This window comes from Trichosurus vulpecula, chromosome 1 (assembly GCF_011100635.1).
Source record: "Trichosurus vulpecula isolate mTriVul1 chromosome 1, mTriVul1.pri, whole genome shotgun sequence".
NCBI lineage: Eukaryota > Metazoa > Chordata > Mammalia > Diprotodontia > Phalangeridae > Trichosurus > Trichosurus vulpecula.
Genome location: NC_050573.1, coordinates 299,373,416 through 299,386,697, shown reverse-complemented (window position 1 = coordinate 299,386,697; position 13,282 = coordinate 299,373,416).

The following is a 13,282-nucleotide window of genomic DNA, read 5'->3' as shown; positions in this document are numbered from 1 at the left end:
AATATACACTCAATTTCATTTTTAAAAGTGATGTTATCTCATTCAGACTCTAGAAGACTATTCCCAGCACAGCACGAAGCTCTTTTAGGGTCTACCAATCTGGAAAGACTTTAGGAACAGCGCTGGTGATAGATTATGTGTCTGATATTGGTTACTAACCTATATAAGTTTGGAGAAGCTCATCCTCAAAGGCATGATTTGAACAAAGCTATTATGTCTATCCTGGCTCCTTTCTTCAAGGCCAACTATGCTCTGTTCTTTAAAGTATTTTTCACCTTTACATAACATCTCAATTCCCCTTACCATTGTGGTCACTTTCCTATGGAATGTATTATCTTTTGAGTTCTTTTCAAATTTTGCTACTCAGTCAATAAACATTTATTAAGCTCCTATTATGTTTCAAATGCTACGTTAAGAGCTAGAGATACAAAGAACAAAAGATAGGTCCTTCTCTAAAGAGCCAAGAAAAGAAAAGAAAAGAATTGGGATTTTACTATACAGAGAAATCTTTCTAAGTCTACCTTTTTCACTCTATCCTTCAGAGTTATTTACTAGAATCTCCATTTTAAATTTTATTTGAATTATTACCTACTTTTAATAGTCAATGTAAGTTAAAGAGGTGGGTGACTACAGGTGCAGAATGTTGCATACCCTATTATGGGTTTTGCTTAACTGTTTTTCTTTTTTATAGAAGAGAGTTCAGGAGAGAAGGGCACATTGAATAGTGATTATCATACAACCCCCTCCCCCCGCCCAATAGTTATCAATAAAACTTTAAAAAAAATTTTAAGTGAAAAAAAAGTCAGTCTATAAATATGCTCTGTAAATTGTACAATTTTATGTAAATAACTTTCCATTTTTGTATTACTAGTAGTTAGAAATAACATTGTAAATAGACCTTTCAAAAGGCTCCAATTTGGCACTATTTTCATCTTTTTTCTCTTTGAGTTCTTTACATATCTAAATGGAAGTTTGAATGAATAAATTTGGTATTGTGAAGTAGCCCATCTTTAGTCCTGATGTTTATTAAATAGACAGACTCAAAGTTATTCAATTATTCTTGGAGAATGTGCATGAATATGTGGTATTTGGAACTCTATTTTAGAACCCAAATGTCACAGACATCTGGACACAAAAATTATGCAAGAGAGACCTTTAGAAATGTGTTACTAATTATTGACTCTTCTGTGCAACCACACAACTGAGCCTTTGTTACACACACCGTGTGCAGCACTGCTTGTGGACTGTGACATTTTTCAAATTTTTATGGTTTATTTTCAAATGATATTTTTTATGCCCAGCCTTACAAAACCTTTGCAGAGTTAATAATAAGCTAGTAAAGCTAAAGAGGAAAATGAATTATGATTATTAACAAGAACGAAAGGGAAAACAATGACTTTAGAAGATCGTTTAGGAAAAGACAGGAAAGAGTTCAAAAATGGATGGAATTACAAAAACAAAATAAAAGGTTCTTACATACAGGAAATTGGGGAAAAGCCATAGAGTGAGGACTATAGAAGGAACGGATAACAGCTATGTGGCTTGGGTCTTTGAATTTAAGTAGGACTGCCTTGCAAAGATTCACTGTATCCTAAAATACAATTTAGTTCAGATAACCTTAATAAAATAGATTGAGGAGCTCTGTAAATTAGGAGAAAAGTTTGGGATTGGATTAAAAATCACATACGCCAGCAAAGTTGAGAGTAATGTTTTGGGACCATCTTTTATTTATTTCTCAAATTTGCATGCTTAACTTGATGCTGTGCAGTTGTCAAATAAACAATTTATTTAGAAACACCCCCCTAACCCTGCCGGATACATGTCAGAGTTGGAGGGGGGGAGGGGAAGTTGAGAGAACAATGAGAAGCAACAGTGATGGGCTTAAAAAATACATCAGTTATACTGATGGATGTGAATGCAAATTGAAGCATACTTTTTTAACTTTATTTTTCTTAGTTTTTTTGGTCTGTGTTTTCTTTTGAAACATGACTAATATGGAAATATGTTTTGCATGACTACATATGTATAATCTATATTAAATTGCTTGCCCTCTCAAGAAGGGGAGAGGGTTGGAAGTAAGAGAATTTTGAATTTAAAATTTAAAAAAAATGTTAAAAATGTTTTTACATGTAATTAGAAAAAAATATAAATTTTTTTATTTAAAAAAATGAGTTGTCTCTTGGTCAACCTGATGAGTACTAAAAGATTCTTAATGTCTAGAGCATTAGAATAAACATGATAATACATCAGTAATCTCTTCTGTGTAGCACAGGAGTAGTCTATTCTTAGTGTACTGTCCCATCCTTTTCATGATTTCTCTAAGCCAGATTGGGACTACTCAGCAACACATCTGTTTAGACTGCTTTTTCGTTGACTATTTTAAGTAATGCAGAGAAATCTTCCAGCCAGAAAAATCATGACTTCTGCCCTACTTGGGAATGGCTAAGAAAGAGGGAGTTATGATTACTTACTTTAATATCAGATATCAACATGCTCCATCAGTGAATATAACATAATAAATATAGACAGACCCTCAACTTGTAAAGGCTTGTGTACCCAAAATTCATTTGCAAGTTGGTTGTTTTGAACTCAATGCATATTTTCCTGTAGCACTTTAAATTAGGAATTCTTAATGTTTCTTATGTTTCAGACCTTTTGGCAGTCTAGTACAGCCTAGAGACCCCTTCTCAGAATATCCTTTTTAAAAGTACAAAATGAAATACATAATATTACAAAGGAAATTTTGAAATATTTTGAAATAAAGTTTATTTGTTTTTAAAGCTCATGAACTCCAGGTTAAGATCTCCTGTGTGGTTAGTTTCCTAGGTTATCTCACAAAAACAGATCTCAATACTTACTTGAACCTGTTTTCTCCAATTTCAACAAGGATACCTTATTCTCTAAATCCTTTTCTGGGTCTTCTTACTCTAGTTTCTGCAGTGTTTGACTGTTGACCACTCTCCTCCTGAATTCTTTCTTTTCCTGGGATTTTTTTTTGATGTTGCTCTCCTATAATTCTACTGCCAGTCTCCTTTGCTGGATCATTATTCACACTCAGCCTGATACATGTGGGTGTCCTTCAGGGGCCTTATCCTGGACCCTATTCTCTTTTGCTGTGACTCAGTGATATCATCAACTCCCATGGGTTCAACTATCACTTCCATGCAAGTGATTCCCAAGCTACATATCCCGCCCATATCTCTCTCCCAAGTTCTAGTTTCACATCACTAGTAATCTGTCAGACATTTCCACCTGGGTGTATCATAGTGTGAGAAGGACAACATCTACTATAAATATAATTGGCACTCATGGTGGTAGGTCTTGTTGTACAGTTAGAAATTCAACAATCATAGATAGCCTAAAGAGACTGGAAGGTTCATGCCACATAGGCCACTTTGTCCCTATACAAGCCATGGAACCATTCTCATTATTTATTTGGACCAGAGGACAAAGGTTTAAACTGTTAATGTAGTTTCCCAGTCACTTAGTACATAAATTAATGTGTTAAGTGTATGCCCGGTACATGAATAGTTGGGGTTGCTCAATGAATTTCCCATTGCTATATGAGTCACCACTCCTTTCTGATTGAGAATGCCACTGTGGCAAATGTGGAGGTGAGGAGTGTTGCCCAGATGAACTAATGCTTTATCTTTATAGAATGTCCTTTTCTATTGCTAAGTAAACTTCATTTTCTTAAATGTGTTGTGGGATATAAGTATCTGGGCCCAGGCTACCAGAACTGCCTATATCAGTCTTGACCCCTTCTCCCAGTGCATCCCCCTTTCTCATCCCTTCATTTTTTTTGAGATCATCCCAACATAATTGTCCCATATCCATGTTCTCTCTCTACACAGATTCCTTCTAACTGCTCTAATAATGGTAAAGTTCTTAGGAGTTACATTTATCATCTTCCTATGTGGGAATGTAAACAGTTTAACTCTATTGAGTCCCTTATGATTACTCTTTCACATTTACCTTGTTATGCTTCCCTTGAGTCTTCTTTTTGAATGTCAGATTTTCTATTAAGCTCTGATCTTTTCATCAAGAATGTTTGGAAGTCCTCTGTTTCATTAAATATCCATTTTTTTCCTTTGAAGGATTATACTCAGTTTTGCTGGGTAGGTTATTCTTGCTTGTAATCCTAGTTCCTTTGCCCTCTGGAATATCATATTTGAAGCCCTCTGTTCCTTTAACATGGAAACTGCTAAATCTTTTGGGATCCTGACTATGGCTCCACAATATTTTAATTGTTTCTTTCTGGTTGCTTGCAATATTTTCTCCTTGACCTGGGAGCTCTGGAATTTGGCTATGATATTCCTGGGAATTTTCATTTGGGGATTTCGTTCAGCAATTAGTGGATTCTTTCAATTTCAATTTTACCTTGTTTCTAAGATATCAGGGCAGTTTTCCTTTATAGTTTCTTGAAATGTGACTTAGGCTCTTTTTTTTGATCATGGCTTTCAGGTAGTCCAATAATTCTTAAATTATCTCTCCTTCATCTATTTTCCAGGTCAGTTATTTTTCTGATGAGATAGCTCACATTTTCTCCTATTTTTCATTCTTTTGAATTTGTTTTATTGTTTCTTGGTGTCTTATGTAGTCACTAGCTTTTACTTTTCTTATTGTAATTTTTAAGGAATTATTTTCTCTATTGAGCTTTTGTATTTCTTTTTCCATTTGACCAATTCTACTTTTTAAGTTCTTTTCTTCAAAGAATTTTTGTACCTCCTTTTCAATTTGACCTATTCTGATTTCAAAGGAGTTATTTTCTTCAGTGAATTTTTGTGCATTTTTCACCATTAGGCCAATTCCAAGGCATTATTTTCTCCAGTATCTTTTTTTGCCTCTTTTACCTAGCTGTTAATTCTCTTTTCATAATTTTTTACATCATGCTCATCCCCTTACCCCCATTTTTCTTCCACCATTGTTATTTCTTTCTTTAAGTCTTCTGGGGATTCTTGCTAGCCTTGGATCCAATTAGCATCTTTCTGTGAGACTTTGTTTGTAGCTGTTTTCACATTGTTATCTTCTTCTAAGTTTATGTCTTTACCATAGTAGTCTTTTATGGTCAAGTTGTTTCCAACCCCCCCCCCCCTTTTTTTGGCTCATTTTCCAGTGTATTTCTTGGCTTTGAATTTTACATTAAAGTTGGGTTCTTCTCACCTAGGAGCAGGAAGACACTGTCCCAAGCTTCAGGCTTTTCCATGCTGTTCATTTTAGAGCTAGCTCTGGGGGAGTACAAGTTTCTAGTGCTTCCGAGGTGGTGTGATCCTGGGAGAGGTCACTGCTTTTCTGATCTGCACTCTGATCTTAACCAGGTTGGGCCCTTGGTCCTCTGCAACTACAGGCACTAGCACTCTCTTTGATTTGGAATTGTGACCAGGGACCCTGCTCCCTTGTGACTGGCTCCCAGAGCTCCTCTCCTCTCTGGAACTGTGACCCAGAACTGTGTATGGATAATAGAGTTGCCAATCAGTGCTATCTGTACCCAGTACCAGCAAAGGGTCCCCTGTAATCTCTTTCTGACCAGCTGTCTGACCACCCTACCGTCTCTGGGCTGAGAGCTCCTAAAGCTACTGCTTCAGCCACTGTTGCTACTGCTACTGAATGTGTGTGCTCTGGACAGGCCTCCACCTCAGTGTCACAAACTTCTTCTGTCAACCTGGTAAGTTTTCTTAGGCCAGAAAAAAATGTCTTACCCTGATTTTTTGTTGGCTCTGTCATTCCAAAATTTAATTTGAGACATTATTTTAAAGTTGTTTGGAGGAAAATGTTGAGAAAGTTCAGCTGGGTCACCTTTAATTTGCCATCTTGGCTCTACCCCCTACACAATGCCAGGAATTGTGTCTTAATTGTGGCCAGGGCAGACTGTGCTCAAGTTGAAATAGAATTCAGATATCGCCAAAGTGGTTAAGAAGAAACTGCAGCAGCCCAGCACACTCTTGGCCTGTAAGCCCTTCTGTTCCATTGGGGTCACAGGAAAAAAACTGAGGCAATCATTATGAACTAAGAACCTTTCCCTACTGACCTACAGAGGGAGTTATCCTTCCCTTTAATATAATCCATGAAGGAAGGACAGCAACCCTGCTTTGATATTGTGTGATGGTAGAGGGGACGAGAGAGAACTTGTAAAGGGGCAGTAAGGAAAGAGTCTCATTCGTCATGTTCTATTTCACCTGTGCCTTTTAAAAGGAGTTTTGTGGACAACACTTATTGAAACTAGGCAGTGACAGGAAGTAGATTCTGAGATGAGATGTCTGGGCCTGTCATCCTCACTCTTGGCAGAGAGCTTGCTAGAGAGCTAACAAGATGAAGGGGACCTTGGAGGCCAAGTTCAACCCTCTCATTTTACCCATAAGGAAATGGAGACCCCAAAAACTAAAGTGACTTTAAAGTGTCAAGTTACTATTTTGTGTGCAATGCCAGGATTTGAACACAAGTCTTCTGATTTAAAATCTAATGCTATTTCTATAGCATCATGCAGTTGACAACTTAATGGATTGCAGCTGCTTAGTGGTTCTGCTGTGAGCAGAATAGTAGTTCTCAGTCGTCAACATTTGGAGTGGAAGTAGCTTTTCCATGGGGTAGGGCAGAGGTTATGATTTCTGTAGTAACAATTGGGCTTCTCCCTTAAAGTGGACAGTGTTCTCCCCAAACTCATGGAATATTGACTTATCACAGAATCAGTGAAATAAAGGCTTCTACTTCCTTTATCCTCTTATGGAAGACATGCCATGGAAATAACACTGCCTCTGAAGTCAGAGGATCTGGGTTCAAATCTTGCCTCTGGCACTTGCTGCCTATGTGATATTGGTGGGGTCCATTTCTTAATCTATAAAATGAGAAGGCTGGACTCGCTGGCCTGCAAGGCTTCTTCCAGCTCTAGAGTTGTTAAACTATGAATAGCGAAGTAAGAGAATTTCATTACAGTAAATCCCTGGTCTCCCTGATTCCCTTTAATGGTTTAGGTCATGATCTATACCCATCTTCCCATCCTATGGAATTCTTATCCATGTCCTCCCATCATTCAATAAGCCAATAAACATTTGTGAAGTGCTTACTATGTGCCAGCCATTGGATTCCTGAACAGACATTCCATCCAGTGCACTAGAGGGGTGTGTGTGTGTGTATGTGTGCATTCCACACATCCCAGCTATGCACCTGTTATCCCTTGCTGCCGTTACATGACTGGCCCACTTCCTATTCCCGTCACAGTCACTAGATGTTCTTTTTTGCATCACTTCTTGCATGCAAGTCACTATTGGTAATATGCTACAAGCCCACTCACATCTACCATATGCTGTCCCTTTGGGTCATGTACAAAATCGTGATTCTCTGGACATTGTTGTGTTCTGTGATTTGTAGCCATTTAACATCACCACAAGAATATTGATGTTAAAAGAAAGGGTTTTTGTGTTGGGGAGCAGTTTGGAAACTTTCCAAGTATTTTGCAATTTCCCCAATGGGATTTAGCCAACTTTCTTCTCCTTATTAGGTTCTGGGCCCAAATTACTGTACATCTTCATTGCCTGTCATCCCATACTGATGTCTTAATTTGGCATTAAAGGTGACCACAAATTCCTAAAGGCCACAGAGGGGATGCCAGTAGAACATAAGCTCTGGCAAATTCTTGTTACCTGGAAAAGCTTAAAGTATGTTCTCCATGACACACTATGTCTGGTACATGAAGACCAGTTTAGCTATATGTGGGGAAATTCATTAACCCTAGGTTGGCCACTAAGTGATGAATTTTTGGCCATGAAAACCCAAGAAATAGTGAAAATATAAAATGGTCCTCTGTCTTTTGTTCCACCTTTGCTTTTGTAGTTAGTACCAGCATCAAAGTGGCACAAAGTAAAAAAAAGATTCTGAGAAATTATACCATTCTCAGACATTCTTGTGCTGGTACACTACATGCAAGATCCTTGTACAACAACCAGTGAATTGACATGCTACTGGAGGAACTAAACCATATCAATACTAATATTGTTAGCTGGGTGTGGTGGTGCATGCCTGTAATCCCTGCATCCTGGGAGAGGTTGAGGCTGGTGGATCACCTGAGCTCAGAAGTTCTGAGCTGCTGCAGGGCTAAGACAATCAGGAATCTACAATAAATTTAGCATCAATATGGTGAGCCCTTTACAAGGGCTGGGGGATAGAGGGTTGCACTAGACTGCTAAGGAGAGGTGAGCCAGCCTAGGTTGGAAACTAAGTAGGTCAAAGCTTCTGTGTCCATCAGCAGTGAGTTTGGGCCCAGAAGTGGCTACTGCACTTCCAGTCTAAGTGAGATGGGGAGACATGGTTTCAAAACAAAACAAAAATATTATTCTTTATATAAATGAAACCAAAATGCTTGAGGAAGCTAAAGCATAATGTTGTTTTCCTTGGAGGGGCACATAAGGCATTGGTTTTAACAGCATGGCATAGTGGAAAGAACACTGAATTTGAAATCAGAAGGCCTGAGTTCAAATCCTGACTTTGCTATTTATAAGCTTCATGATCTTGGGCCAGTCACTTAATCTTTCTTGGACTCAGTTTCCTCATCTAAAATGAGGGGGCTGGATTAGATGATCTTTAGGTCCTTTTCAACTATGACCCCTATGATCTTATTGCCCAAAGGCAAGAAGAACCATTATTTCATGGGACACTTGGTCATCTTGCCTGGCAATGCTTATGATAAGAATAAGCCGGGGAAAAAAAGATAACTACATGATAACAATGCAATATAACTGCGGCTTACACTGTAACATCTCTAGGTATTAACAAAAATTTAATAAAAATGCAATGGTGTATTGCTTTGATGACCTTATTCACTCTGCCATCTTTCTACCTCATCCCCTCCTTTGATACTATCAGAAGATGGTAGGAAGAGTTCTTATCTTTGGTGAACTGGAAATGCTGGGCCAGAAACTGGCAGGAGGGAAAAGATAACTTTTTGCTTGCCAAAAAAATTCCTTTTTTTTCAGATGGAAGTCAACAGGAAGAGTAAAGATAATGCAAACCTAGAAAAAAGCAGCAAGTAAAGCTCTTAGCTACAAGGATAGTGCTTTAAGAAGCCGAATACTTCCAAGTTTCTTTCTCTTTTCTTGGTCAAAGATAACTTTTCAGAGCAAAGACTACTACCCTAGATCAATGGTGAGATGCATTTCTTTTTCTGGGTCTCTTTAAACTTGTGTCTGAGACTTTCCTTGGACTTGGCATTCAAAAGGTCTAGCGGGAACTCTAGAGAGATACTACCTAGTATTCTTTTTTGTATAAATGTTTTTAAGAATATTTGGTCAGATAATAAGAGCTAAAATTCCTTGGGCAACTAAGTAATCAATGTATATTATTATTGTTGTGTGTTTAATAAATATATGCAATATCTGACAAAGTGTGTGGGCATTCTCAGAAATGGATCAAAGAAAAGTATTCTAATGGCATTTCAAAATACTGTACAATAGTGTTTAGCTGTGTCGAAGTTTGCAAAGTATTTTACATATATCCTCTCATTTTGAATTTATAACCACCCTATAAAGTAGATGCCATGATTGTCTCTATTTTACAGATAAGAAAATTAAACAGAGAAGCCAAGTAAGTTACTCAGGACCACATGGGTATTATCTAAGGTAGGATTCAAACCTTGGGTCTTTTAAAGGAGAAATCTCTGTATGTGGTTTATTGGGTTGCCTTTTAACCAGAAATGCTCTATGCAGTGTCTGAAAGATCCTGAGGTTTACAAGACTTGTTCCAGGACATGAAACTAACAAACCTCTAGGCAACGGAAAGCTGGAACTATATAATTGTGAATATGTGGATATTTGGAAACATCTGCATATATGACCAATTTTTTTTATTTTCATACAGCTGTTTTGCATTTAGACACAGCTAAAGACTACTGTACAGTCTTTTGAAATGCCATTAGAATACTTTTCTTTGATCCCTTTCTCAGAATGCCCATATACTTTTGTCATGGTGGGATTGAAGATGTGCATGTTGTAATAAATATCATGAGAAAGACTTCATTTCTCAAACACAGAGAAAACTGAGTCAAATTTATAGAAATAAGGGCCATTCCTCAATTGACAAATGGTCAAAGGATATAAACAGGAAGTTTTCAGACAAAGTAATCAAAGCTATCTATAGCCATATAAAAAAAAAAAACTTTAAGTCTCTAGTGATGAGACACATGCAAATTAAAACAACTCTGAGCCACCACCTCTCGTCTGTCAGATTGGCTAATATGACAGAAAAGGAAAATAACAAATTTTGGAGGGGATGTGGGAAAATTAAAACACTAAGGTACTATTGGTGAAGTTGAATACTGATTCAACCATTCTGGAGAGCAATTTTGAACTATGCCCAAAGGGCTATAAAACCATATATACCCTTTGACCTAGCAATACAAATACTAGGTCTGTATCCCAAAGAGATAAAAATAAAAAAGGAAAAGGACCTATGCATACAAAAATATTTATACCAGCTCTTTTAGTGGTAGCAAAGTATTAGAAACTGAAAAGATATCCATTAATTGGGGAATGACTGAACAAGTTGTTGTATATGATTGTGATGGAACACTATTGTGCTCTAAGAAATGATGAACAGAATGCTCTCAGAAAACATGGAAAGACTTACATGAACTGATGCAAAGTGAAATGAGCAGAACCAAGAGAACATGGTACACAGTAACACCAACATTGTATGATGATCTGCTATGAATAATTTAGCTATTCCTAGTAATACGATGATCCAAGATAATTCAGTGTGACTTATGATGAGAGGTGCTGTCCATCTCCAGAGAAAGAACTGGTAAAGACTGAATGCAGATCAAAGATACTTTTTCTTTACTTTCTTTATTTTTCTCAGTTTTATTGTCTGTATTTTCTTTCACAGAATGACTTACACGGAAATGTGTTTTGCATGACTACACATGTATAATCTATGTCAAATTGCTTGCCTTATCATTGTGGAAAGGAGGGAGGGAGAGAATTTGGAACTACAATTTTGAAAAGAAGAATGTTAAAATTATTTTAGCACGTAAATGGGAAAAATAAAATATTCAACTAGATTGTTTTAAACAAACAAACAAATGAATGAATGAATTTAATCCATGAAAAAAATCAGCTTCCTTTTAAAGGAATCTCTGGTTTGGAAGAAAATTCTTCTCCCCATCCCCCCTTTCCTGTCAGTTCTGTGACTTTAGCACAATGCTATGAGGTCTGGTTAGTTACAGAAAAGGAAATGAAATGGACCTATTGTCTTGCAAAAAGAATGAAAATGAGGAGATACAATTAAACAGATGGAAATCTTCAGAACTAGGTGTCCGTGGTATTATCACAGAATGTAGCTGCAGTGTACACAGTTCTGCTTGTTATTAATTTAGCAAAGAAAATTACTTTCACTAGGAAAAAAATGTGAGAATTCATTTAGTTACAGGGTAACTACAGAGTTCTGCTCTAAGATTTATATGCAAATTGGCAAAATGATTTCTTAGTGTTTGCTTAGATGGTAGTTATGAAGCAAATACATTATAATAGTGGGATACTCTGTCATTTTTATAGTAAGTATTCTTGAAGTTTGTTTTTTAATGAAGATTTTTACTATTTAAATAGTGAGCTGCACATAAACTATTTTTCAAACTATTCTCTCCTTTGTACTAGACCTTTCATCAGCTATTCCCCTGCTACTTACTTAACACATATTTTGTTAGTGATACAGAAATGAAATTGGTCAGTGAGTCTACTAGCAATATTTATTTATGGGGGTTGAGGATATGGAAAGAGAGCTGTGTAAGAGAGAGGGCCAGAGGTCCCTCCCCAACCTGGAGTCCCACTACACTTTTTCTTCCTTCTCACTTGAAAGCTGCCAGAGATGGAGGATCTTTTCTTTTCTTCTAGCAATACTGTATCATCAGACTATTAAAAAGCTTTTTGTCACCCTATAGTGATCTGATGGGAAACAGTCAAAGAATATTTGTGTATGCTCTGAAGTGGGGGAAGGGCCCCTCGTCACTCATGTCTGCAAGCAAGCTTACCATAGTGGATGCAGAAAATATTGTATGCCCTAAGGACTCATGGGTCAGTTCCCCCATTATATATGTGAACCCTAACTCTTGGGTGAAGAAGGTACATTTTGAATTCCCCAGGCAACATGATCCTTCTAGTTAGTGAAAAACCTTAAGTTCATTTTTTTTTTAAATCAGACCTTCTAGAGAAAGAAGGGGATTTCCTGATGTAGTATATTCCTTGGAGAACAAACCTCATGAGTTAACACAGATTGTTTAGATCAAATTAAAAGGGGTTTCCTTGTCTACAAGACCCCAAAGAATGTCTGACTTTCAGGGGGAGGATAAACATGCAATGGTCTAAAACAATTTTCTCAGGTTGACACAATTAGCTCAAAGAAAAATTTGAAGAATGAAACGAGCAGAACCAGGAGAACAATTTATGTAATGACAATAAAAACGTAAAAAAAAAAAAAAAACTACTTTGAAAGCTATAAGAACTATGACCAGTCCAATGATCATTCATGATTATGGAAGACTGATGGTAAAATGTCATTCATTATAGAGACATGACAGATTTATTGTTTAGATGAGACATATTTTTTCTATAAAGCCATTGAGGGAATTTTTTTTTGTTTAAGTATGCCTATTCATTATAAGAAATTTGTTTTTCTTTACTTTTCCCCCAACAGGGTAGGAGGGAGAGAAAATAGATTTTTGTTATTTTTTTTAAAAATAGAGAGGTGGGGGAGTGCTACAAATGTGAAATATTGCATGCGCTTTTAGATGAGGTCATTGTATTAGTTTTACTTAACTATTTTACTTTGTTACAAGAGACAGGAAGGGAGAGTAGTCTGTAAATGTTTCTAATTTAAAAACAAAATACCTTGATAAAACTTTTCAAAATGGGAATGATCTATAAAGATTTCATGATAGACTGTTTTCATCTTCAATGACCATAGACACCGCATTTGAACTCTAATGTCATGGTTTCAGATATGCTTGTGGAAGAGGGAGAAATGGCACTGAGGACAGTAATGATGAGAAAAGCAGCTAGATTGGAGCAAGTATATACAGATAGAGGAGATGTGGAGTGGAGGCAACACAGTTGTGAGGCATCAAGGAATCAATTCCAATCCAGGTTTTGTGGAGGAGGGGGAGGTATGAAAGATGGCTGCCGGGGTCGGGAACCTAACTCCTCAGACCTTATCAATGTGGAACATGGTAGCTAAGAGAAACAGAACAATTCCCAACCAATATGACAACTTTTTCGTCTATATAAATTCTTTTTGAGATTCA